This window comes from Musca domestica, unplaced genomic scaffold (assembly GCF_030504385.1).
Source record: "Musca domestica strain aabys unplaced genomic scaffold, Musca_domestica.polishedcontigs.V.1.1 30, whole genome shotgun sequence".
NCBI lineage: Eukaryota > Metazoa > Arthropoda > Insecta > Diptera > Muscidae > Musca > Musca domestica.
The window spans coordinates 4,594,445-4,622,180 of NW_026712300.1; positions in this window are offsets into that span (position 1 = coordinate 4,594,445).

The window sequence follows — 27,736 nt, forward strand, 5'->3', positions numbered from 1 at the left end:
GTACGTGAAATCATTTTCTAAAAGTGAGCGAAAAAATAAACGAAAACCAAAATTCGTGAGTGCTTGTTTGGAAAATAATTGTAATAAGTGTCCATCTACACCCTATTCTCGGCATTAACGGCAATATATTATTTTTGTTTTGTAAATAAAACCGCAGTGCATAATAATCCTCACCATAAATTGAAATAATCATTTTAGACCCAACAAATTATATATATTCTTGATCAGCGTAAAGTTCTAAGACGATTTAGCCCTGTCCGTCCGTCTGTTCGTCCGTCCGTCTGTCCGTCTGTTGTAATCACGCTACAGTCTAAACGAATTAAGATATGAAGCTAAAATTTTGCACAGATCTCTCTTTTGTCTGCAGGAAGGTCAAGTTCGAAGATGGGCTATATCGGTCCACGATATCGTATAGCCCCCATATAACGGTACCCCCACGGTATTCGGTATTTTGATGATTTTAGCCACATTTTTCAATGGATTTGTCTGAAATTCCACAATAGGAGTCCCTTGTGGACATTTTACCCCTTAAAAAAGAATTGTCTATATAGGTCCACGATATCGTTTATCCCCCATACAACTGTACCCCCCGATATTCGGTATTTTGATGATGTTAGCCACATTTTTCAATGGAATTGTCTGAAAATCCACACATGTAGTTCCTTGTGGGTACTTTATACCTCGGCAGAGAATTATCTATATAGGTCCACAATATCGTATAGCCCCCATATAACGGTACCCCCACGGTATTCGGTATTTTGATGATTGTTGCCACATTTTTCAATGGAATTGTGTGAAATTCCACAAAAGGAGTCCCTTGTGGAGTCCCCTTAAAAAAGAATTGTCTATATAGGTCCACGATATCGTATATCCCCCATACAACTGTACCCCCCGATATTCGGTATTTTGATGATGTTAGCCACATTTTTCAATGGACTTGTCTGAAAATCCACACATGTAGTTCCTTGTGAGTACTTTACCCCCTGAGAGAGAATTGTCTATACAAGTCCACGATATCGTATATCCCCCATATAACGGTACCCCCGATATTCGGTATTTTGATGATGTTAGCCACAGTTTTCAATGGGCTTGTCTGAAAATCCACACATGTAGTTCCTTGTGAGTACTTTACCCCCTGAGAGAGAATTGTTTATACAAGTCTACGAAATCGTATTACCCCCATATAAAGGTAACCCGATATTCGGTATTTTGATGATTTTATCCACATTTTTCAATGGAATTGTCTGAAATTCCACAAAAGGAGTCCTTTGTGAGAATTTTACCCCCTCAGAAAGAATTGTATATATATGTCCACGATATCGTAAATCCCCCATATAACTGTACCCCCCGATATTCGGTATTTTGATGATGTTAGCCACACTTTTCAATGGAATTGTCTAAAATCCCCACAAGTAGTTCCTGAGAGAGAATTGTTTATACAGGTCCACGATATCGTATATCCCCCATATAACGGTACCCCCGATATTCGGTATTTTTGTGATTTTACCCACATTTTTCATCGGAATTTTCTGAAAATCCACACAAGGAGTTCCTTGTGGGTACTTTATACCTCGGCAGAAAATTATCTATATAGGTCCACGATATCGTATAGCCCTCATATAACGGTACCCCCGATATTCGGTATTTTGATGTTTTTAGCCATATTTTTCAACGGAATGGTCACAAGGGGTTCTTTGGTTCTTTGTACACAAGGGGTTCTTTGTGAGCACTTTACCCCCCGACAGATAATTCTCTATATAGGTTAACGATAACGTATAGCTCCCATATAACGATACCCCGCGATATTCGGTATTTTGAAAATCCACACAAGGAGTTCCTTGAGAGTACTTTACACGCAGACATAGATTTGTTTTTATAGGTCCACAATATCGTATATCCCCACATATCGGCACCTTCTTATATTAGATATTTTAAAGATTTTAAAAGAATTTTTAATGGATTTAATTTTTTTTTTTTTTTTGAAAATTTTCTAATTCGTTCTAAATGGTGGAGGGTATTCAAAGTTCGGCCCGGCCGAACTTACTGCTTTTTTACTTGTTAAAGTATATATTCGGTTGAACCTTCTATAAATATCGGTTAAAATAACAAAAAAGCATGTGTTTATGCAGTGGCGAATTTACTTTTAGTTTTGATCATTCACTTACAGCATACTTACTTCACGAATTGATCTGGTTGTTTTGCTTTTATTGTTACTCCTTTTCTCTGCCTCTCATTACTCCACTGCATTGAAAAAAAAAAATAACAACAAAATAGCAACAATATAGCAATATTCCAACCACTGGTCGCATATCGAAAAAAAAAACGATTTGGTAGTCCGTTCCGATGTTGTGAGAGCTTGCATTTACTTCTTTATTTTTTCTAACAACAACACAGTCAATTGTTGCTGCTTGCTTGCCGCTTGCTTATGCACCACTACAAGCACGTCGACTACGCTACTGACGTCGCTTGTGTTTTATTTCGTTTTGTCTATTTTAGTTGTTTCGCCGCACAGTGGGTCGAAGGTGAAAAAATTCGTTATTTATTTTTAAATAAATTTATGAAAATAGACATTTGGTGTTTTTTCTAAATTTAATTACTTTTTTCTACCAACGGGATATTTTGGACATTTGCACCCTACAACCAGCCAAATGTGTTCGAATAGTGATATTTTTGTAAGAAGGAAATACAGTTCATTTCTATATATTTATACGAAAAATTTGCTTGGCTAGGTTGTTATTACTATATGATATTATTTTGCATTTTTATTAAATTTGAGTTAATTGCCCTGCATACCCTACATTCGGTCATATTGGTTTTTAAAAATAAAATTTATTTTTCTCGGAAAATTTATTGGGATTTTTTGATTTTTTATGCCGCTTTAGAATATAAAAGGTTTGATTTCTTCAAGTTTGTTTTTTCTCCTCGCTGCGAACGGTCTTATTGAAACTTAGAAAATAAAATTAGTGGGATTATTTTTGAAAACTTATAATTGCATATAAAATATTTATTTTTGGAAACAAGTCTGTTATCAATTGCTCTTTTTTGCATTTTGCCGGAAGATTTCATCTTCAGTGGTTTAATTATTTGTTTTCTTTTCTGGTTTTAATACTTATTCACCATGCCGTTCACCCCTTTGGACATGTTTATTAGAGCTTCGGACACTCTCATTAAATTTGACGCACATTTCAATCTCGTGCGCGATGAGGATATTGATGAGTTTGAATTAGAGGTTCGTTCCCGCGAAATCGAAAAATTGTGGGCAAAAGTTCAGGAAATGTTTGATAAATGCCTGGACTATTTGATGTCTTCAGTAGATTCTCAAAACGAGGACATCGATTCAGTTGACAGCAAATATGGGGTTTCACATCAGACATATATTAAATGTCTTTCGGGTATTAAGCGGAGACTTACCAAATATCGGCAACTCCCACCATCACCTTCTAACTCTGATGGAAATGGTTCCATTGTGTCACTAGTTGAAGCTCCTGAAAACGCGGTTCCCAATTTAAGTTCGCCCACCCGGGCATCTAAGGATATTGGCACGCAAATCGAAACTATTACTTCTGAAGTAGATTCTATGCAGAGTGGTAGGAACAACGTCTCAGGTTGGTTCCCTTCGGATAATGTTCACAATCTTGCACTTCCTCCTAGTGATATTGAAGTTTTTAAAGGAGATTTTTTTTCATGGCCCACTTTTCGGTATTTATTTTCCACGGTTTACATAAACAAGTGATATTGAGAAACTGTGCCATTTAGAAAACGTCCGGGGAAGCTAGGGAAATAGTAAACAAATTTCCACTCACCCATCGTAGTTTCACATTAGCTTGGGCCGCGTTAAAAAACACATATGACAATAAACGAGTCATTGTAAATAGTCAACTGAAGATTCTATTTGACCTTCCCGCTGTAGATCGAGAATCTAGTTCAAATTTAAAAATAATTCAACGGGGCATAAACACTTGTTTGTCGGCTATGGCAGTTTATGATATTCCAACGGATCAATGGGATCCTATTTTGGTTTTCTTATAACTTCAACGTTTACCAAGGTTAACTGTCACATTGTGGGAGCAAAGCATACGGGATAAATCGGCACTATCCTTGTGATCCGATTTAGATGCATTTTCGACAAAGAGAATTCAGACTCTTGATTGTTTACGGGACATTAAGGGACCTGATTCACATACCAGATCTAATCAGGCCAGGGTTCAGCCTCACTTCACTAGCGCTTCGGTGAATGTTCACGCAAAATTCACTTCGGATTTCTTTTATTCCCTCTGCCCTAGACAAACCCATTCTCTTCGGTCATGTCTAAAATTCCGAACATTGTCGATAGGTAAGAAATTGTCTGTTGTCCAAGCACAGGGATGTTTTTGGAACTGTCTGTCTCGGGTACATCCAGTTAAAAAATGCAAAAGTTCTAATCGGTGTAGTATTTGCAAAGGCACTCATCATTCTTTAATTCATCGTCCAAGCAGTAATACTCGGGTATCAAATATCTCATCCTCGCACTCGGTTGCACTGTCAGATCCTAACGTCGCATTCACTTCTACTGGTCCTAGTCCCACTATCACCAATACGCAAGTTTTTCACACTTCGCAGAGTAGAAATGTGTTACTGGGTACAGCTATGGTAAATATCCTTCATCAGGGTATCTCTTGTCCAGTTCGGGCTTTAATTGATCCCGGGTCTGAGGCGGCATTCCTTACTGATCGCACTCAAAAGCAACTTAACCTACCAGTACGTTCGGTAGTTGCTACGGTTTTGGTGTCAACGGTTCCGTCTCTGCCACATCTAGGAAAAGTTGTTCACTTTGTCTTGAATCTCGGCACCATTCTTCGGTTCAAATTGAGACAGTCGCTTTCATTCTCCCTCAGATTTCGGAAAACTTGCCTTCATTTACTGTTCGGTCTAATCTTTTTGATCAATTGCCCAAGCTACCATTAGCTGATTCTCACCTCTTTGACAGTCGTCCGGTAGATTTGTTGATAGGTGCTGATTTGTATCCCCAGATAGTGTTAGAGGGAGTTCATCAAAAGGTTCTAGATACACTTGTAGCTCAAAATACGGTATTCGGTTCGATCCTAACGGGTCCATTGTTAGCAAAACATATGCAAGTTTTTAATTCTAGGCTGCATTTCGACAAAAAGGAAAATCTTTTAGGCGATTCAATATTGTCTTCTTCGATTAAAAGATTTCGCAGAGGAAACGGGAAGAAAACTCACACAAAAGTAAAAAAGCGCGTCGTTATCGCCAATTAAATAAAGCTTTCTTCTTGTGTGGATTATTTATGCCACAATATACGGTTTTTGGATGGATAATTTTAAGCTATACACTCGTTATCAATTTACAAATGAATTAATAAACAAAATATGAAATACGCTAACTAGAAACTGATCTCACGTCTTCTTAATATTAAGATACTTTTATTAAGTTCTTAACTTGTTGATTCTATTTAATTTAATTTCTCAAAGGGATCTCGGGATCCGTCGAATTACATTGCTTGCTATCATAAATTAAATGGCCAATACGAATTATATTGATTCCACGCAATTTGGTACAAACGAATACGAGAATAATTAATATTTCAAACTAATTTATATTTATAATTATTGTAACATTGTCCAATGTTTCAAGGTGTGCGGCAATGTTTAAGTTAGAATTGCAAATTGCCAAACGATCCAGAGACCCTAGTTCGCTTAGTACGGACCGTAGAGAGATGCATTCTTGGGCTACAAAGTTTCCTGCAACTTCCCCTTGGAGCCTACGTTCGCTTGGCTCGGACTGTAGGGAGAAAGCCTTCCCAGTCTGAAGATTTTCCCTACAACTCTCCTTGGGGCCTACGTTCGCACAGCTCGGACCGCAGGCAGCTTTTCCAAGTCATTTCTCCACAACTATCTCTGGGTACACTTCCAGCCACCTCGATGCATTGCGACATCCCAATATTAACTACTTTGATGGTTTTTGCCAGCTAAAATTATCAAAATAGCGAATATTGGGAATTGCCATTATAAACGGCCTACACAACAACGAGAACGTATGTAAGCAATATCCCGCCATGAGAGCTAGAACCCACTACGAACTAAACCAAAATTTTTTTAAGATATCCGTGAAGAATGTTGCAAAAATAATAAAACACCGAATACCGGAATTTTTTCAAATGTTGTATTTGAAGTTCGTGATGGATACTACAGCCTATGCCAAAAAATTGTCTGTGCAGGTCCACATTTTATAACCCCCATGGTACCTCCTATATTCGGTATTATGATGATTTTAGCTACATTATACATTTTTTTGAAGTATCGCATTTGAATATTGTAATAGCTTATGACAAAAGTTGCCTATGCAGGTCCACGTCGTCGTATAGACCCTAATATACGCCTACATTTGGTATTTTTAAGATTTTAATAGGATTTTTAAAGTATTTTATTTTTTTGAAAATTGCCAAATTTGTACCAAATGGTGGAGGGTATACAAAGCCCGGCCCGGCCGAACTTACAGCTTTTTTACTTGTTTCCCTTAAGATCTCCTGATAGTGGGCCATCTATTCAACAAAGGTTGCACACCACTTTACTCAGTTTTTGTTTACATTAATATTTATTAACTGCAGACAAATTTGTACCAAATGATGGAGGGTATACAAAGTTCGGCCCGGCCGAACTTACAGCTTTTTTACTTGTGTCGCCTAAGATCTCCTGATAGTAGGCCATCTATTCAACAAAAGTTGTACACCACTTTACTCAGTTTTCGTTTACATTAATATTTATTAATTGCAGACAGAGATTTCTATTGATCAAGCGATCGTTATAAATAGGGTTACTTATGGTACATCTTCTGTGCCATTTTTAGCAACCCGTAGCATAAGCCATTTAAGCAATAATTTTTTCACAGCGATTTCTATGTAGATGATTCATTTATTTGTGATACTAACTACGAAGTGTGATCACAAATCGTGACTATCATTCTCAGCTCAGCAGAATTCAAACAAGACAAGTTGCTGTGAAAAAAAATATACCCGAATTCTGAAACTGCAAGAGCATTAGAAAATGATTTAGATCCTAAACATGATGTCTTTAAGTTCTATATTGAGTGTGGTTTTTAAGATATGAAAGCTACTAAAATACATATTCTGTAAATTTCTTCAAGATTGTTTGATCCCCTCTGACATTCGTGCCCAGAGACAAGTGCTCTTGCAAGTACTTTGGGTTATGTTCAGTATCGGAAGACTTGAAATTTCATTTATCACAGCTAGATTCGATTCCAAGAGTGGTAAAAACGCCCACTTCCTCTGAGATAAATTTTCATGGATTCTCAGATGCCTCTAGCTTATGGATGCTGCATTTACGTTCGTACGTTTGACTCTGACAAAGTAACTTGTCGCAAAGAGCTCAGCAGCAAATTTAATATCAACTATGTGATTACAAACTAAGTCAATGATTAACATTGAAGTTCAAAATATATACCTCTGGTTCGATTCGGGGATAATACTGCAATGCTTAAAAGCCCATCCTTTAACTCTGGCCACCTTCGTTTCAAATATGTAGAGCTGTATATTCAGGAATGGTCAGATAATAGTATTTGGCAACATGTGTCAAATACCTGCCGACATTGTGTCGAGAGGATGTTGTGTTTAGAAAATTAAATCTTTAATGTTGTTCAAAGGACGATATGCCATAGAAATACGAAGTACGACATAACCAACTTTTAAATTAGGAAATAAAATCATTACGTGTGGGATAATGTTTACTTTGGGATAATGTTAACTTCTGCATCTGTCTCAATAAAATAAATTTCCTCTTTTATCTCCTCAAAATTTCTGATTGTGTTATTGTGTTGCTGATTTTATCCATACCGCCGTATCGAAATGTGTACGAAAACTGGACATGTATCCAACAATTTTTACTACTACTATCAATGAGTTCATTTGAACCTGTGATCATATGTGTTCAAAGCTTAAGTTTATTGTCGGGTTGCACATGAGTACGCTAATTGTATGACGATGAATGGCAGACAAGTTGCTGTGAAAAAAATACACCCGAATTCTGAAACTGCAATAGCATTAGAAAATGATTTAGATCCTAAACATGATGTCTTTAAGTTATATATTGAGTGTGGTTTTTAAGATATGAAAGCTACTAAAATACATATTCTGTAAATTTCTTCAAGATTGTTTGATCCCCTCTGACATTCGTGCCCAGAGACAAATGCTCTTGCAAGTACTTTGGGTTATGTTCAGTATCGGAAGACTTGAAATTTCATTTATCACAGCTAGTTTCGATTCCAAGAGTGGTAAAAACGCCCACTTCCTCTGAGATAAATTTTCATGGATTCTCAGATGCCTCTAGCTTATGGATGCTGCATTTACGTTCGTACGTTTGACTCTGACAAAGTAACTTGTCGCAAAGAGCTCAGCAGCAAATTTAATATCAACTATGTGATTACAAACTAAGTCAATGATTAACTTTGAAGTTCAAAATATATACCTCTGGTTCGATTCGGGGATAATACTGCAATGCTTAAAGCCCATCCTTTAACTCTGGCCACCTTCGTTTCAAATATGTAGAGCTGTATATTCAGGAATGGTCAGATAATAGTATTTGGCAACATGTGTCAAATACCTGCCGACATTGTGTCGACAGGATGTTGTGTTTAGAAAATGAAATCTTTAATGTTGTTCAAAGGACCGATATGCCATAGAAATACGAAGTACGACATAACCAACTTTTAAATTAGGAAATAAAATCATTACGTGTGGGATAATGTTTACTTTGGGATAATGTTAACTTCTGCATCTGTTTCAATAAAATAAATTTTCTCTTTTATCTCCTCAAAATTTCTGATTGTGTTGCTGATTTTATCCATACCGCCGTATCGAAATATGTACGAAAACTGGACATGTATCCAACAATTTTTACTACTATTATTAATGAGTTCATTGGAACCTGTAATCATATGTGTTCCAAGCTTAAGTTTATTGTCGGGTTGCACATGAGTACGCTAATTGTATGACGATGAATGGCATTTTTGACCATAAACAGGCATGTCTGCAACAACAGCGTATCACTTCAGCAAAATGGGGTTTTAGACGAATCCATTCAACCATACTCTACAGGACGGTATTCCCCTTACATCAATGATTATTTTCTACAAGTAATGATAGGAAATCGTGAAATGCGTCTTCGCTTTTGATTTCATCGATATGTATTCTCTGCGAAAATTGTACAAATATTTCGCCAAATCTGGGTTTATGATGTACATAAGGATAGTGGTCGAATAATCTGGCGCAAACCCCTAGATGGATGCATAGAAACATTACCAGTGTGATACTGTTACCTATGGAACACTCTTCGCTCCGTATCTCTCTGTTCGTGCTTTGAAAAAGCCGATACAAGACTATAAAAGTATAAACTCTACATGTGCCAAATTCCTTCCTGAAGATCTTTATGTCAACAATGTTTTGGTAGGTAGTTCCACGGAAGACAAACTTGTGGAAAGAAAGAATGGATGGGTGGTGCTATTTAATCAAGCTAACTTTGTATTTAAGTAATGGGTTTCAAATGCTCCTGTTATATAGGAATCATTGTCGAAGACTATATCTCTAAACAAAATCTCTTAAACATATCACTTTTCCAATCAACCGCCAAGGCTTATCAATGAATCCAGATTATTTGACCCCATGGGTCATTTCGCTCCATTTATTATCATTACAAAACTACTCTTAAGAGGACTTTGATATGTGGCAAGTTATCTTGGCACGAACATATTCCAGACACTTTGTTGGCAAATTGAAAATATTGGAGAAATGACTTAGAACTCATCGAAGAATTAACCATAAACAGGCATGTCTGCAACAACAGCGTATCACTTCAGCAAAATGGGGTTTTAGACGAATCCATTCAACCATACTCTACAGGACGGTATTCCCCTTACATCAATGATTATTTTCTACAAGTAATGATAGTAGCTGCAAAAACGCGTCGCCCCTATTGCACAACGAATCTTGTCGCAACTGGAATTATGCGGGGCACTCTAACTTGTTCGTTTTCTTAAACGAGTCAAAAATGCCATTCATCGTCATACAATTAGCGTACTCATCTGCAACCCGACAATAACCTTAAGCTTGGAACACATATGATCACAGGTTCCAATGAACTCATTAATAGTAGTAGTAAAAATTGTTGGATACATATCCAGTTTTCGTACACATTTCGATACGGCGGTATGGATAAAATAAGCAACACAATAACACAATCAGAAATTTTGAGGAGATAAAAGAGGAAATTTATTTCATTGGGACAGATGCAGAAGTTAACATTATCCCAAAGTAAACATTATCCAACACGTAATGATTTTATTTCCTAATGTAAAAGTTGGTTATGTCGTACTTCGTACTTCTATGGCATATCGGTTCTTTGAACAACATTAAAGATTTAATTTCCTAAACACAACATCCTCTCGACACAATGTCGGCAGGTATTTGACACATGTTGCCAAATACTATTATCTGACCATTCCTGAATATACAGCTCTACATATTTGAAACGAAGGTGGCCAGAGTTAAAGGATGGGCTTTTAAGCATTGCAGTATTATCCCCGAATCGAACCAGAGGTATATAGTTTGAACTTCAAAGTTAATCATTGACTTAGTTTGTAATCACATAGTTGATATTAAATTTGCTGCTGAGCTCTTTGCGACAAGTTACTTTGTCAGAGTCAAACGTACGAACATAAATGCAGCATCCATAAGCTAGAGGCATCTGAGAATCCATAAAAATTTATCTCAGAGGAAGTGGGCGTTTTTACCACTCTTGGAATCGAATCTAGCTGTGATAAATGAAATTTCAAGTCTTCCGATACTGAACATAACCCAAAGTACTTGGAAGAGCATTTGTCTCTGTGCACGAATGTCAGAGGGGATTAAACAATCTTGAAGAAATTTACAGAATATGTATTTTAGTAGCTTTCATATCTTAAAAACCACATTCAATATAAAACATAAAGACATCATGTTTAGGATCTAAATCATTTTCTAATGCTCTTGCAGTTTCAGAATTCGGGAGTATTTTTTTCACTGCAACTTGTCTTGTTTGAATTCTGCTGAACTGAGAATGATAGTCACGATTTGTGATCAGACTTCGTAGTCAGTATCACAAATAAATGAATCATCTACATAGAAATCGCTGGGAAAAATTTATTGCTTAAATGGCTTATTCTACGAGTTGCTAAAAATGGCACAGAAGGTGTACCATAAGTAACCCCATTTATAACAATCGCTTGATCAATAGAAATCTCTCTCTGCAGTTTATAAATATTAATGTAAACGAAAATTGAGTAAAGTGGTGTACAACTTTTGTTGAATAGATGGCCCACTATCAAGAGATCTTAAGCGAAACAAGTAAAAAAGCTGTAAGTTCGGCCGGGCCGAACTTTGTATACCCTCCACCATTTGGTACAAATTTGGCAATTTTCAAAAAAATAAAATCCGTTAAAAATCCTATTAAAATTTTAAAAATACCAAATGTAGCCGTATATTAGGGTCTATACGACGACGTGGACCTGCATAGGCAACTTTTGTCATAAGCTATTACAATATTCAAATGCGAAACTTCAAAAAAATGTATAATGTAGCTAAAATCATCATAATACCGAATATAGGAGGTACCATGGGGGTTATAAAATGTGGACCTGCACAGACAATTTTTTGGCATAGGCTGTAGTATCCATCACGAACTTCAAACACAACATTTGAAAAAATTCCGGTACATAATGTCGCTAAAATCATCAAAATACCGAATATCGGGGGTTTCCGTTATATAAAGACTATTCGAAGACGTGGACCTGCACTGACATTTTTCTGTCATAGGCTGTAGTATTCCTTATGAACTTCAACTACCAAATTTGTAATAGTTCCAGTATATAATGTCGCTAAAATCATTAAAATACCCACTATCGGGAGGAACTGTTATATGAGTGCTATACGAAGACGTGGACCTACATGTCTTATTTTCTGCTAAAATCATCAAAATACTCCATATCGGAGGTACCGTTATATGGGGGCTATATATGAACCTATAAGATCCATTTTTAATACCAAAAGTCCTGCAGACAGAATTCACATTAGAGCAAATTTTTATCAACTTACTTCATTTCGTTCGGAAGCCATTGTGATTTCCACAGACGGACAGACGGACGGACATTGCTAAATCGACATAAAATTTTATGTTATTAAGAAGATATCAACTTATTTATCGGAATATCGAAGCGTTTTATTATCCGACTTGATACAAACTTTTCTCGAAATTCTTGATTAGTAAGGGCATTCGTCGTGAACAGAATACATTGTTGCTCTATATCTACCTAGACAGTGAGTAAACAGTTTTTTTTTATCTAAATTCAGAAAAAAGATTTTGTTGAAGTAGAAGGATGCAGAAGTAGATCCTGGGACTTGTCAATTTGGTTTCTGATTTTTGCTCCATCTGAATGTAGCATGGTGTGACATAGTCACTTTGGTATTTTTTAGTGCAAATCTTGCTTTCCAAAATACTTCATACACAATAGTCCAACGGATTGGTATACGGAGATTTTGGTGGCCATTGTGAGCTGGAAATGAGGCGAAGAACCACATTTTGTAACCATTAATGGTTACCATTAATGCTGAGTGCGATGGTGCTGAGGCTTTAATACACCCTTCGGAATATTTTCGCGATAATATTCGGCATTTATTCTGATGACAAGGTCGATTAATATGTGCGCAGAACGACAATGGGCTGTTATTGCGGCCCACACCTTCACCGTAGCCAGCGCGGGATATATATAAATTAAACAATTATTTAATAAATTTTATTTTCTAAAAAGACCGGAGCGGCTGTTACATCGCTTGACCATTATGAAATCAAATTTGTAACTAATTAACTTAGCTCTAAATGTCACCTACGGAATTTTTATTATTTATGCTGACTTTGTATTTCCCACGATCGCGCCACTGATATTTGATGATTGTGGAAAAGTGTTATTATTTCGGGTTGCGCGTGTTATGTTGGTTTGCTCGTGTTGTAACATGGTCTGTTGTTATGGCATTGGGTTGACTTGCTCGTGTTGTAAGTGAATATGTTGTGAGAACAATAATTAAACATTTATGTTCTTAACTCCTCCCCCTTTAAATCCACACGTCCTCGTGAGGGACTGTACTTAGCGTGTTTGCTGTATTAGAAAAACGGTAAGCTGTGAATACTTTTATGTTTGGGTTTACCATCATCATTTTCGTAGCTTTCCATACTAATTGGATCTTCTTTGCAGGCTGGTGATTCATTAGGATCTAGATGGGGCTGGATAGGTTTGTTGGGAGTAGTTGAATGAGTTCTTCTCAAGTGATTAACGGCTAAAAGTGTTATTAATATTATGAATATAAACAGGAGAATGCTGCCAACTATCAGACTTATGCTGTTTATTTCTCCATAAACTTCCAATCGATGAGAATTATTTAGGTTCATCTGATGTATAAATTCCAGTGATAAAGTCTTCTGTTGCTTAGTGGTTTTTGTAGACTGCACTAGGGCTGGTAGAGGCTTTAAACTTGATATCTGGGATGAAGTGTACGTTTTATTGTCAATTTGAACAGTTCAATTATAGTGATGAATAACATACGAGCCGTTGAGATATAAAGTTGAGTCATTTATTAGTATTTCTCCGACATATTGATTAAGCATTATAACATCTTCCTCTATTGTTGGTACGTGATCGTTGTTGGTTGTGGTGCAGTTTGAATGTTGGCTTTTCATCAAATTTGGAATACAACTAGTGTTTGAAATATCAATAATTTTATTGCTTTTGCAAATATTTAATGAATTATAAAATTTACATTTGTCTTTAAGGCCGAAAAATTGTTTGTTACATTCAAGGATATATTCAAATTCAATTTTCAATATTTCATCTCTATTTTTTTAAGTTTAATCATTTTTTTTTTACAATTTTCCTCTTTAGTTGTAGGGACACTTATGATATAAATTATATTAAATCCTTCTGATGCTATTTTTACTCTCGAGAAATGTAGTAATTCGTCAATACTATTAAACGAAAAGTTTTCTTTGTCAAAAATGTTATTAAGTGTTTCAATTTCGAGAGCTGATATAATACCGAATATAGGAGGTACCATGGGGGTTATAAAATGTGGACCTGCACAGACAATTTTTTGGCATAGGCTGTAGTATCCATCAAGAACTTCAAATACAACATTTGAAAAAATTCCGGTACATAATGTCGCTAAAATCATCAAAATACCGAATATCGGGGCAAATTTTTATCAACTTACTTCATTTCGTTCGGAAGCCATTGTGATTTCCACAGACGGACGGACATTGCTAAATCGACATAAAATGTTATGTTATTAAGAAGATATCAACTTATTTATCGGAATATCGAAGCGTTTTATTATCCGACTTGATACAAACTTTTCTCGAAATTCTTGATTAGTAAGGGCATTCGTCGTGAACAGAATACAATGTTGCTCTATATCCACCTAGACAGTGAGTAAACAGTTTTTTTTTATCTAAATTCAGAAAAAAGATTTTGTTGAAGTAGAAGGATGCAGAAGTAGATCCTGGGACTTGTCAATTTGGTTTCTGATTTTTGCTCCATCTGAATGTAGCATGGTGTGACATAGTCACTTTGGTATTTTTTAGTGCAAATCTTGCTTTCTAAAATACTTCATACACAATAGTCCAACGGATTGGTATACGGAGATTTTGGTGGCCATTGTGAGCTGGAAATGAGGCGAAGAACCACATTTTGTAACCGTTAATGGTTACCATTAATGCTGAGTGCGATGGTGCTGAGGCTTTAATACACCCTTCGGAATATTTTCGCGATAATATTCGGCATTTATTCTGATGACAAGGTCGATTAATATGTGCGGAGAACGACAATTGGCTGTTATTGCAGCCCACACCTTCACCGTAGCCAGCGCGTGATATATATAAATTAAACAATTATTTAATAAATTTTATTTTCTAAAAAGACCGGAGCGGCTGTTACATCGCTTGACCATTATGAAATCAAATTTGTAACTAATTAACTTAGCTCTAAATGTCACCTACGGAATTTTTATTATTTATGCTGACTTTGTATTTCCCACGATCACGCCACTGATATTTGATGATTGTGGAAAAGTGTTATTATTTCGGGTTGCGCGTGTAATGTTGGTTTGTTCGTGTTGTAACATGGTCTGTTGTTATGGCATTGGGTTGACTTGCTCGTGTTGTAAGTGAATATGTTGTGAGAACAATAATTAAACATTTATGTTCTTAACTCCTCCCCCTTTAAATCCACACGTCCTCGTGAGGGACTATACTTAGCGTGTTTGCTGTATTAGAAAAACGGTAAGCTGTGAATACTTTTATGTTTGGGTTTACCATCATCATTTTCGTAGCTTTCCATACTAATTGGATCTTCTTTGCAGGCTGGTGATTCATTAGGATCTAGATGGGGCTGGATAGGTTTGTTGGGAGTAGTTGAATGAGTTCTTCTCAAGTGATTAACGGCTAAAAGTGTTATTAATATTATGAATATAAACAGGAGAATGCTGCCAACTATCAGACTTATGCTGTTTATTTCTCCATAAACTTCCAATCGATGAGAATTATTTAGGTTCATCTGATATATAAATTCCAGTGATAAAGTCTTCTGTTGCTTGGTGGTTTTTGTAGATTGCACTAGGGCTGGTAGAGGCTTTAAACTTGATATCTGGGATGAAGTGTACGTTTTATTGTCAATTTGAACAGTTCAATTATAGTGGTGAATAACATACGAGCCGTTGAGATATAAAGTTGAGTCATCTATTAGTATTTCTCCGACATATTGATTAAGCATTATACCATTTTCCTCTATTGTTGGTACGTGATCGTTGTTGGTTGTGGTGCAGTTTGAATGTTGGCTTTTCATCAAATTTGGAATACAACTAGTGTTTGAAATATCAATAATTTTATTGGTTTCGCAAATATTTAATGAATTATAAAATTTACATTTGTCTTTAAGGCCGAAAAATTGTTTGTTACATTCAAGGATATATTCAAATTCAATTTTAAATATTTCATCTCTATTTTTTTAAGTTTAATCATTTTTTTTTACAATTTTCCTCTTTAGTTGTAGGGACACTTATGATATAAATTATATTAAATCCTTCTGATGCTATTTTTACTCTCGAGAAATGTAGTAATTCGTCAATACTATTAAACGAAATGTTTTCTTTGTCAAAAATGTTATTAAGTGTTTCAATTTCGAGAGCTGATATAATACCGAATATAGGAGGTACCATGGGGGTTATAAAATGTGGACCTGCACAGACAATTTTTTGGCATAGGCTGTAGTATCCATCACGAACTTCAAATACAACATTTGAAAAAATTCCGGTACATAATGTCGCTAAAATCATCAAAATACCGAATATCGGGGGTTTCCGTTATATAAAGACTATTCGAAGACGTGGACCTGCGCTGACATTTTTCTGTCATAGGCTGTAGTATTCCTTATGAACTTCAAGTACCAAATTTGAAATAGTTCCAGTATATAATGTCGCTAAAATCATTAAAATACCCACTATCGGGAGGAACTGTTATATGAGTGCTATACGAAGACGTGGACCTACATGTCCTATTTTCTGCTAAAATCATCAAAATACTCCATATCGGAGGTACCGTTATATGGGGGCTATATATGAACCTATAAGATCCATTTTTAATACCAAAAGTCCTGCAGACAGAATTCACATTAGAGCAAATTTTTATCAACTTACTTCATTTCGTTCGGAAGCCATTGTGATTTCCACAGACGGACAGACGGACGGACATTGCTAAATCGACATAAAATTTTATGTTATTAAGAAGATATCAACTTATTTATCGGAATATCGAAGCGTTTTATTATCCGACTTGATACAAACTTTTCTCGAAATTCTTGATTAGTAAGGGCATTCGTCGTGAACAGAATACATTGTTGCTCTATATCCACCTAGACAGTGAGTAAACAGTTTTTTTTTTATCTAAATTCAGAAAAAAGATTTTGTTGAAGTAGAAGGATGCAGAAGTAGATCCTGGGACTTGTCAATTTGGTTTCTGATTTTTGCTCCATCTGAATGTAGCATGGTGTGACATAGTCACTTTGGTATTTTTTAGTGCAAATCTTGCTTTCCAAAATACTTCATACACAATAGTCCAACGGATTGGTATACGGAGATTTTGGTGGCCATTGTGAGCTGGAAATGAGGCGAAGAACCACATTTTGTAACCGTTAATGGTTACCATTAATGCTGAGTGCGATGGTGCTGAGGCTTTAATACACTCTTCGGAATATTTTCGCGATAATATTCGGCATTTATTCTGATAACAAGGTCGATTAATATGTGCGGAGAACGACAATTGGCTTTTATTGCGGCCCACACCTTCACCGAAGCCAGCGCGTGATATATATAAATTAAACAATTATTTAATAAATTTTATTTTCTAAAAAGACCGGAGCGGCTGTTACATCGCTTGACCATTATGAAATCAAATTTGTAACTAATTAACTTAGCTCTAAATGTCACCTACGGAATTTTTATTATTTATGCTGACTTTGTATTTCCCACGATCACGCCACTGATATTTGATGATTGTGGAAAAGTGTTATTTTTTCGGGTTGCGCGTGTTATGTTGGTTTGCTCGTGTTGTAACATGGTCTGTTGTTATGGCATTGGGTTGACTTGCTCGTGTTGTAAGTGAATATGTTGTGAGAACAATAATTAAACATTTATGTTCTTAACTCCTCCCCCTTTAAATCCACACGTCCTCGTGAGGGACTGTACTTAGCGTGTTTGCTGTATTAGAAAAACGGTAAGCTGTGAATACTTTTATGTTTGGGTTTACCATCATCATTTTCGTAGCTTTCCATACTAATTGGATCTTCTTTGCAGGCTGGTGATTCATTAGGATCTAGATGGGGCTGGATAGGTTTGTTGGGAGTAGTTGAATGAGTTCTTCTCAAGTGATTAACGGCTAAAAGTGTTATTAATATTATGAATATAAACAGGAGAATGCTGCCAACTATCAGACTTATGCTGTTTATTTCTCCATAAACTTCCAATCGATGAGAATTATTTAGGTTCATCTGATGTATAAATTCCAGTGATAAAGTCTTCTGTTGCTTGGTGGTTTTTGTAGATTGCACTAGGGCTGGTAGAGGCTTTAAACTTGATATCTGGGATGAAGTGTACGTTTAATTGTCAATTTGAACAGTTCAATTATAGTGGTGAATAACATACGAGCCGTTGAGATAAAAAGTTGAGTCATCTATTAGTATTTCTCCGACATATTGATTAAGCATTATAACATCTTCCTCTATTGTTGGTACGTGATCGTTGTTGGTTGTGGTGCAGGTTGAATGTTGGCTTTTCATCAAATTTGGAATACAACTAGTGTTTGAAATATCAATAATTTTATTGGTTTCGCAAATATTTAATGAATTATAAAATTTACATTTGTCTTTAAGGCCGAAAAATTGTTTGTTACATTCAAGGATATATTCAAATTCAATTTTCAATATTTCATCTCTATTTTTTTAAGTTTAATCATTTTTTTTACAATTTTCCTCTTTAGTTGTAGGGACACTTATGATATAAATTATATTAAATCCTTCTGATGCTATTTTTACTCTCGAGAAATGTAGTAATTCGTCAATACTATTAAACGAAATGTTTTCTTTGTCAAAAATGTTATTAAGTGTTTCAATTTCGAGAGCTGACAATATGAATGAACTTACAAGGTTTACCTTAGCTAAATGAATCGCTAGTTCTATATTAACCATTTCTTCTTTCAAAATTTCTAATTTATATTTGAATTCAACAATTTTTTCATTTTCTTCGTTATTTTCGGATTTAATGATTTTTACAATTTCATTAGACATGTTTGTTAATTGATTAATTTTTTCAATTGAAAATTTATTAATAATTATTTGATTATCATTGTTCTTAAGAGTATTTTCAATTTTCTTTGAAATGATTTCAAAATCGTGGCGGTCTGGGCTACCAGCCAACCATTTCCAAGCTGTACCGAGAAAATCTAGCGATCTTTTGGATCTTATCATAGGTTAAATTCTATGGGATTTTATTTGGGAGAATGTGAAGGATATGTATGGGATTAAGGAATGACGGCTGGTGTTTATAAAAATGTCTTCTTCAAAATTTACGTATTATATTTTCATAATTCTGCAAATCGATGGTATGAATAATTTTAAATGATCCGGTTTGAATTTTTGCTAGTCCTGCCTATATTGTCATTAATTTAGAATTGGAATAGTCCAATATTTGGAAATCTGCTCTGCATAATGACAGCAGTAGTGGTACTCTGCAATATTTTAAGTGAATTTAGTTTCGGTTCTGTTTTTGTTGTGATATCTTATGTCATGTGCCTATTTTTGCTGCAGTTTGTCAACGTTTGAGAGTCTTGCACGGTCGTAACTACCGGGTGAAAAATCGACAGTTCGACCGTAAAATAGATCAACCGGTTTTTCCCAATCGTTGAATGAATCGAGTGATTGTATTCGTTAACGGCCTTTTCTAAAAGTTCTTCAAAATCACGGCATACTCCTTCAGATTTAATGCATCTCAAAAGTTCGGCTAATGTTGAGTGGAACCTTTCGATTTGTCCATTTACTTCACTCCTGTAAGGTGGGCAAGTAAATACATCAATCCCTAATTCATCTTTCATTATAAACATTATTGATGAAGAATTCAACGATCTTTCATTGCCTATTGCCACCGTTTTTGGTACCCCATAAAAGAATAAGAGATCTCTAAGAGGTCTCCTTACATCTTCCGTAGATTTTCCTTTAAGTATACGGGCTTGAGCATATTTTGAAAATTGGTCTATGGATGTTAGCACTAATGTTTTGTCCGTTGAAAGATATCCAAATGAAAGATTTGTCCTGGATAGGTGGGGATAGGTGTTTCATTAAGTTTTGGGTTGTTAGGGTGCCTTTCGTATTTATTTGCTTTGCAAATCGTGCATAGTTTCACAATCCTTTTTTCTTCTTGCCTAGCATTCCGGGGAAGTAATATTTTTCTAACATCTGTATTTTTATTCCTCGGCATTACTATATGCCCTTTTATGGGTGTCTATTATAATATTTTCTTGGTCAGTTTCAGATGTAACATCGTCAACAACATTCTGGGAAAATAAAACTTTGTAATTTCGAAAATGAATGAATTTTGCCCATAATACATTCTGGTGCTTTTATACCATTTCTGATTGAAGGATTTAAATAACGCCTTAAACTTTTTTTTTAAATTGGTACGATGTCTCATCATGTATAGAGAACCAAATTAAGTTCTTAAATACGTTTATTGGAATTTCTGTACTATGAATTAAATTTTCTGCGGAACTTTCGTGACTTTGCACAGTTCCTGTAAGAGAATTGATATTGGACGTTTTTGTCGTAGAAAGAGCGTCGGCTACCACGTTTGATATTCCTGGTTGGTATTTTTGCTCATAATTATATTCTTCTAAGATGGCATTCCATCTTTTCATCTTAGGGTTGTTATTTTTTTTTACTAATGGCATACGTGATCGGTAAAAATTACTATTTTAGCTGTTCCATATACGTAATTTCTTAAAGTATCTAAAGCCCATATTATTTGCCAGCATTTCCCTTTCATTGGTAGCATTACTTTCTTCAGTTTCTGAAAGTACTCTGAGTATAAATGCTATTGGTCTACCTTCTTGGCTAAGAACTGCACCTAATGCACTGTTTGAAGCGTCTGTATTCAAATGAAACTCTTTCTTATAGTCGGGGTAATATAGCATTGCATCTCTAGATACCAAGGCATTTTTAAGATTGTCTATCGCTTTTTTCTCATTCTCTCCCAGAGAAATTTTTATTTTGCTTGATTCTGCCCTAGGTATTTTACCATAAGGTCCTATTAACATAGATGTGAAAGTTTTTGCGATATCTGCGAATCTATGTACGAATCGTCGATAGTAGTTGCATAGTCCTAAAAATTATCTGAAGTGTCTAAGTGTGACAGGATATGGAATGTTGACAAGTGCATCAACCTTCTTCCTTATAGTTTTTGTCCCGTCCCAAGAAACTAAAAATCCTAAAAATTCTGCTTCCTTTTTGAAGAATTCACATTTGTCCAACTGTATCTTCATGTTCGCGTTGTCCAATGTCCAAAAGATTTCTTCCAAACTTTTGAAATGCGACGGCTCGTCTTCGCTAAAAATAATCACGGCGTCGATGTAGACATAGCAGATCTTACCAATATAATCTCTCAATATATCGTCGAGTGCCCGTTGGAATATGGAGGGCGCATTATTTAATCCAAGTGGCAACCTTGTAAATTCATATTTGCCGGTTTTGGCAGAGAACGCGGCTTTCTTGATATCATCCTCTCTTAAAGGGATTTGATGAAATCCACTTTTTAGGTCAATAACTGAAAAGAACTTATTTCCCCCAAGCTTTAACAAAACTTCAGTAATCTCCGGAATTGGATACCTATCTGCAATTGTTATTGAGTTCAACTTCCTAAAGTCTACCACCACACGATATTTTTTTGCCCTGATGCATCTTCCTTTTTTGGAACTACCCAAATAGGCGAATTATATGGTGAACGAGAAGGTCTTATTATTCCATCCTTGAGTAGCTTACTAATTTCTCCGTCTACTATCCCTTTCAGTGCTGTTGGATATGGATGATTTCTGGTGTATGTCTGTTCGTTAGTTGTAGTCCGAATTTCGCCCTTTACCCGAGTGGTAAAAGTCAAACGCTCGTCTGGGTCAGCAAAAAGGTTCCTAAAAGTATTAACCATCCGTAAAAGTTGTGCCTTTTGATTTGGAGTCATATGTCCCATTCTCATTTCTATGTTATTAACGTTTTGAATCAAATATTGGTATACGGGTATTTTTACTTGATTGTGAAGTGTAAATTAATTTTTAGATTTAGAGTAAATCACAACAGCTTGTGGAATTAACAAGTGTGTCATTTCTCAAAATAGCGTCAAATGTACGTAAGCCTGGCAATATGCAAAATTTTATTGCTCCAATTTCTTTACCGAATACTTCAACTAGGGTATGGTGAATGACTAAAACATTGCCCGATATTGCATTGGCAGAAACAATTTCCAGATTCGGTTTTGGATCTTGTACATGCTCTGATTTAATATAGTTCTTATTACTACCAGTGCCTATTAAAATTTTGAGTTCTTTTCCGTCCCTCGTTTTTATATTAAAATATGGCAAAAAAATCCAACCAAAAAAAAAAACCATAACATTGAGTTCTTGTAAGTAATAACTGTCCGATTTATCATGTTCCTCTATCCTATAATCGCATTTATTTAAGATAATCTTCTACATCGTTTGGGTTGACAATTTCTTCGTAATCTTCATTATAGTCAGCAGCGTCCGATGTTGCTCTGGATGAGCTACATTCTGGTAAATCCTTAAAATCTGTATTTACCGAATTTGGTGTATCCGTTGTCTTTAAATGAAAGTTGCGTTGAACTTTATTGACTGGTGTTTGAAGGCTTATGGTTGCTGGCCTTTTGAATGGAAAACTATTAAATTGAGGTCTATTTGCATAGTTAATATGTCTCGTTTGTATGGATTGATCTATTTCCATGGGTTGAGGCTTATTATATGTTGTATCATATTGGTAATGTAGAACCGGATTTATTTGACAACGATTATTATTAAAATGTTGTCTAAAAGCAAGATTATTATTGGAGGCTTGTGGTGCCTTAAACCATGATGGTTTTTGAGTCCGAGGCGGAAACGGAGGTCTCGCTTGGATTTTGTTCTGTCCCTCAAAATTAACAAGTTCTGGATAGAATCCTTGTTTAGGTGTTGCATAGTTTCCGAAATTAGTAGCCATTCTCGTCTGACCAAAGATATGGTTTATCTCTGTATGCCTTCGTCATATTCGCAAGACTTTTGTCGTCATAATCTAGGCATGCTATTTTGTCTAGGTTTAAAGAGAGGTGCTCGTACACAGCACGATAAAACTCAGTAACCGTCATACTGTTTTGTTTCAAGGAACTCATTTGGAATTCTAGTGTACTTATGTCTCGCCTATCGGAATAGCGCATTGATTTTCCCCAGTCTAAAGGAGTTCTGTAAGATTCCAGAGCGGTATCAGCGTCACCAATAACTTTCGATCTAATCGTATGTAGGATGGCAAAATACCTACTAGTACCTTTTATAGAATCAAAAATTCTAGTATTCTACCGACCGACTTACGCCATGAATTAAACTCCCCTGATCTACCACTGAATTCTCTTAAACTTTTAACTATATCTGGAATCGAGTCCAATTCCTTAATAGTGACTTGTGTTATAGGTTGATCGCCAATTCCCTCTGTGCTGTCTAGTGTTAAGAAACTTCTCATCATTTTAATCACATCACCTTCTTGTGTTTGAGTTAATCCTCAACAAGTTGAAGACGTTGATAAGTCTAACCCTTTTTTAATCTTTCGGCTATGTTGTCTACTTCCGTCATTTTGGTAGATTTGACATGGATGTTAGTAGGAATGTAGTAGAATTTTTAATAAGTATTAAAATTTAACACCAATATTATACTATAAGCTTACTTTAATAACGTTAACATATTCATTTCGTTTTGCTTCGGTGTATGCTGGCTCGTTCTGTTGATGACTATTCGCCGTATGCTGCTTTATATTATGTTAAGTTTTGTAGACTTGTTTGTAAATTTCCATGGTTCCTCAGTTTTTATTTTGATATTTTGATAAGAGTTTCATTTTTCATTATTTTTTTTCTTTTACAATTTTTATACCCTCCACCAAAAAAAGTATGGAGGGTATATTAAGTTCGTCATTCCGTTTGTAACTCATCGAAATGATCATTTTAGACCCAACAAAATATATATTTTCTTGATCAGCGTAAAATTCTAAGACAATTTAGCCCTGTCCGTCCGTCCGTCTGTACGTCTGTTGTAATCACGCTACAGTCTAAACGAATTAAGATAGGAAGCTAAAATTTTGCACAGATCTATCTGTTGTCTGCAGGCAGGTCAAGTTCGAAGATGGGCTATATCGGTCCACGATATCGTATAGCCCCCATATAATGGTACCCCCGATATTCGGTATTTTGATGATTTTAGCCACATTTTTCAATGGAATTGTCTGAAAATCCACACATGTAGTTCCTTGTGGGTAATTTATACCTCGGCAGAGAATTATCTATATAGGTCCACAATATCGTATAGCACCTATATAACGGTATTCGGTATTTTGATGACTTTAGCCACATTTTTGATGGAATTGTCTGAAAATCCACACATGTAGTTCCTTGTGGGTACTTTATACCTCGGCAGAGAATTATTTATATAGGTGCACCATATCGTATAGCGCCCATATAACGGTACCCCCGATATTTGGTATTTTGATGATTTTATCCACATTTTTAAATGGAATTATCTGAAATTCCACAAAAGGAGTAACTTGTGGGAATTTTACCCCCTCAAAAATAATTGTCTATATATGTCCACGATATCGTATATCCCCCATATAACTGTACCCCCCGATATTCGGTATTTTTATGATGTTAGCCACACTTTTCAATGGAATTGTCTAAAATCCCCACAAGTAGTTTCTTGTGAGTACTTCACCCCCTGAAAGAGAATAGTCTATACAGGTCCACGATATCGTATATCCCCCATATAACAGTACCCCCGATATTCGGTATTTTTGTGATTTTACCCACATTTTTCATCGGAATTTTCTGAAAATCCACACAAGGAGTTCCTTGTGGGTACTTTATACCTCGGCAGAAAATTATCTATATAGGTCCACGATATCGTATAGCCCTCATATAACGGTACCCCCGATATTCGGTATTTTGATGTTTTTAGCCATATTTTTCAACGGAATGGTCACAAGGGGTTCTTTGTACACAAGGGGTTCTTTGTGAGCATTTTACTCCCGACAGAGAATTCTCTATATAGGTTAACGATAATGTATAGCTCCCATATAACGATACCCCGCGATATTCGGTATTTTGAAAATCTACACAAGGAGTTCCTTGTGAGTACTTTACACGCAGACAAAGATTTGTCTTTATAGGTCCACAATATCGTATATCCCCACATATCGGCATCTTCTTATATTAGATATTTTAAAGATTTTAAAAGAATTTTAAATAGATTTTATTTTTTTTGAAAATTTTCTAATTCGTTGTAAATGGTGGAGGGTATTCAACTGCTTTTTTACTTGTTTTACTTGTTGTATTTAGTTTATGTTCACATACAATTTTTTCCTTAAATTGATCGTCACAGTTCAATAATATTCTATTTGTCCATTTATTCTAAATGTGTATTTTATGTATTTTTTGTTTCATTACTATTCATCGAATTTCACTTCTAGTTTTTAACTTCGTTCCTTTTTTTTCTTTATTTCTTGTCAATATTATTTTTTTCTTGTTCTTTTAAAATTTATTTCCACTAATTTCAAAAGTGAATTTTCATTACTATTCATCGAATGTCACTTTTAATTTTTAACTTCGTTCTTTTTATTTTCTTTATTTATTGTCAATATTATTTTTTTTCTTCTTCTTTTAAAATTTATTTCAATTTATTTGTTACCAGTTTATTTTTTGTTTCATTGCTTTTTATTTAATTTCACTTTATTTTTTATTTTTTTTTTTTATAACTCGATTTTTATACCCTCCACCATACTATGGAGGGTATATTAATTTTGTCATTCCGTTTGTATCTCCTCGAAATACTCATGTCAGACCCAACAAAGTATATATATTCTTGATCAGCGCAAAATCTTAAGACGCTTTAGCCAAGTCTTAAAAATACCGAATGCCTATACGTACGACGTAGACCTGCATAGGCAACTTTTGTCATAAGTTATTGCAATATTTAAATGCGAAACTTGAAGAAAAATCTGTTTATAATGTAGCTAAAATCATCAAAATACCGAATATATACGCTATACGAAGGCGTGGACCTGCACAGACAATTTTCTGGCATGGGCTGAAGTATCCATTATGAACTTCACATGCGAAATTTGAAACAATCCCGGTAATAATGTCGATAAAATCATCAAAATACCGAATATCGGGGGGTACCGTTACATGGGGGCTATATGAAGACGTGGACCTACATGGCTCATTTTTTGACTTAGGATGTAGCATCCATTACGAACTTCAAATACCAAATTTGAAACTATTCCGGTAAATAATGTCGGTAAAATCATCAAAATACCGAATATCGGAGGGTACCGTTATATGGGAGCTATATGAAGACGTAGACCTACATGGCTCATTTTTTGACTTAGGATGTAGCATCCATTACGAACTTCAAATACCAAATTTGAAACTATTCCGGTAAATAATGTCGGTAAAATCATCAAAATACCGAATATCGGAGGGTACCGTTATATGGGGGCTATATGAAGACGTGGACCTACATGGCCCATTTTCTGTTTTATGCTGCAGTATCTATTACGAACTTGAAATACCAGATTTGCAAAAATTCCGGCTTCGCAAAGGCGGAAGATCGCATATTTAAGCCATATTACCAAAAGCCTTGACTGTGTCAAGTACTTCATCGGATCAACATGATATTGAATGATTAAATTTGTCTATGTCTGTTAATTTCGGGTCTGTGTAAACTATGTTTTCCAAGAGACTTACGAAACTTGTTTTTAATTATACATCTACAATATCTACTTCCTGCTGCTAACGTATTATATCACCGATATGTTTCACTAAGTTACATTGTCTATAGCACACTTCAATCTTTCATATGATTTGAAAATAATCGATAAAAGATTGTGTAATCAATTATGGGTACTGAGGTGCTCACTAACGTGTGGAACTGATACAAGTAAAAACGCAGGTAAGTTCGGCCGGGTCGAACTTGTTATATGCTCCACCATTAGGAAGAAATTTGAAAAATATTCAAAAAATTCCGTCGAAAAATACCGCTCAAATAAACGATACGAAGACGTGGTCCTGAATAAGTAATGTTTGTCATAGTAATGGTTCCAAATGTTATAAACGAAATTTGAAACAATTCCGGTGAAAAATGTTGCAAAAATCATGAAAATACCGAATATCTTAGGGTTCCGTTATATGGGCGCCTATTTAGACAATTCTCTTCTGTGGGAAAATAAATATACCCTACATGCTATGCCACATTTTTTACATTTAACACATATGTCTAAAAATTGGTATTTGTAGTTCATGATGGGTACTAACTTCGGTGGCGAAACATTATTTGTATAGGTCCACGTTTCTGTATAGTCGCCACATAACGGTACCTCCCGATCATCTGATGAATTTTGCCACATTTTTCACGGATTGGTTTAAAATTGGATTTTGTAGTTCGTATTCGGTTCTAGATCCGGTGGCGGATCATAGCATATATGGGTCAACGTGGGTCCTTACCATTGAAACGGTTTTGTTGGAAATAGAATTTCTAAAATATCTGACAATGTCAACACAATCGGAGACACGTGGATTTCGACAGCAACATAGCTGACATCGCAAGTCGCGAATGTTCGCCCATCGCTCAAATTTCCAAAAGTCAGTTGGCCGTCATACGAAGTTCATGAAGACGCAAATTTGAAAGCAAAACCGATAAAAGCCTTTACACAATTTCAAGAAATACACAACAATTTTTTTATCCATATGAGTACCAAGGACTAAAAAGAAAGAACTGAACTTCTCCGACAAGCTCCTTTATCATTTTCT